Genomic DNA, 2,385 nt, shown 5'->3' on the forward strand with positions numbered 1-2,385 from the left:
ATTCAAATTGAAGAAAGTAGGGAAAACCTAGACCATTCAGATATGACCTAAATCAAATCCCTTATGATTATACAGTGGAAGTGAGAAATGGATTTAAGGGACTAGATCTGATAGAGTGCCTGATGAACTATGGAATGAGGTTCGTGACATTGTACAGGAGACAGGGATCAAGACCATCCCCACGGAAAAGAAATGCAAAAAGCAAAATGGCTGTCTGGGGAGGCCTTACAAATAGCTGTGAAAGAAGAGAGGCAAAAAGCAAAGGAGAAAAGGAAAGATATAAGCATCTGAATGCAGAGTTCCAGAGAATAGCAGGAAGAGACAAGAAAGCCTTCTTCAGTGGTCAATGCAAAGAAATAGAGGAAAACAGCAGAATGGGAAAGACTAGAGATCTCTTCAAGAAAATTAGAGATAGCAAGGGAACATTTCATGCAAAGATGGGCTGGATAAGGGACAGAAATGGTATGGACTTAACAGAAGAAGATATTAAGAAGAGGTGGCAAGAATACACAGAAGAAGTCTACAAAAAAGAGCTTCACGACCCAGATAAAAACGATGGTGTGGTCACTCATCTAGAGCCAGACATCCTGGAATGTGAAGTCAAGTGGGACTTAGAAAGCATCACTACGAACAAAGCTAGTGGAGGTGATGGAATTCCAGTTGAGCTGTTTCAAATCTTGAAAGATGATGCTGTGAAAGTGCTGTACTCAATATGCCAGCAAATTTGGAAAACTCAGCAGTGGCCACAGGACTGGAAAAGGTCAGTTTTCATTCCAATCGCAAAGAATGACAAAGCCAAAGAATGCTCAAACTACCACACAATTGCACTCATCTCACATGCTAGTAAAGTAATGCTCAAAATTCTCCAAACCATGCTTCAGCAATACGTGAACTGTCAACTTCAAGATGTTCAAGCTGGTTTTAGAAAAGGCAGAGGAACCAGAGATCAAATTGCCAAATCCGCTGGATCATCAAAAAAGGAAGAGAGTTCCAGAAAGACATCTATTTCTGCTTTATTGACTATGCCAAAGCCTTTGACTGTGTGGATCAAACTAAACTGTGGAAAACTCTAAAAGAGATGTGAATACCAGAGCACCTTAACCTGCTCCTTGAGAAATCTGCATGCAGGTCAGGAAACAACAGTTAGAACTGGGCATGGAACAACAGACTGGTTCCAAATAGAAAAACAGGAAAAGGAGTACATCAAGTATTGTCACCCTGCTTATTTAACTTATATGCAGAGTACATCATGAGAAACGCTGGACTGGAAGAAACACAAGCTGGAATCAAGATTGCCAGGAGAAATATCAGTAACCTTAGATATGCAGATGACACCATCCTTATGGCATAAAATGAAGAAGAACTAAAAAGCCTCTTGATGAAAGTGAAAGTGGAGAGTGAAAAAGTTCGCTTAAAGCTCAACATTCAGAAAACGAAGATCATGGCATCCAGTCCCATCACTTCATGGGAAATAGATGGGGAAACAGTGGAAACAGTGTCAGACTATTTTTCTTGGCTCCAAAATCAGTGCAGATGGTGACTGCAGCCATGAAATTAAAAGACGCTTACTCCTTGGAAGGAAAGTTATGACCAACCTAGACAGCATATTCAAAAGCAGAGACGTTACTTTGCCGACTAAGTTCCATCTAGTCAAGGCTATGGTTTTTCCTGTGGTCATGTATGTATGTGAGAGTTGGACTGTGAAGAAGGCTGAGCACCGAAGAATTGATGCTTTTGAACTGTGGTGTTGGAGAAGACTCCTGAGAGTCCCTTGGACTGCAAGGAGATCCAACCAGTCCATTCTGAAGGAGATCAGCCCTGGTGATTTCTTTGGAAGGAATGATGCTAAGGTGAAATTCCAGTACTTCAGCCACCTCATGCGAAGTGTTGACTCATTGGAAAAGACTCTGATGCTGAGAGGGATTGGGGGCAGGAAGAGAATGGGACGACAGAGGATGAGATGGCTGTATGGCATCACTGACTCGATGGACGTGAGTCTGAGTGAACTCCAGGAGTTGGTGATGGACAGGGAGGCCTGGCGTGCTGTGATTCATGGGGTCGCAAAGAGTTGGACACGACTGAGCGACTGAACTGCACTGAACTGAACTGATGAACACCTATATTGCAAACATATGGATAACCTGAAAGAAACTGACAGATTCTTAGAAAAGTTCAATCTTCCAAAACTGAACCAGGAAGAGATAGAAATTATGAACAACCCAATACAAGCACTGAAATTGAAGCTGTGATTAAAAATCTCCCAGAAAACAAAAGCCCAGGACCAGATGGCTTAACAGGAAAATTCTATCAAACCTTTAGAGAAGAGCTAATGCCTATCCTTTTAAAACTCTTTCAAATAATTGCAGAGGAAGGAACACTTCCAAA

The sequence above is a fragment of the Capricornis sumatraensis genome, chromosome X (assembly GCF_032405125.1).
Source record: "Capricornis sumatraensis isolate serow.1 chromosome X, serow.2, whole genome shotgun sequence".
Lineage (NCBI taxonomy): Eukaryota > Metazoa > Chordata > Mammalia > Artiodactyla > Bovidae > Capricornis > Capricornis sumatraensis.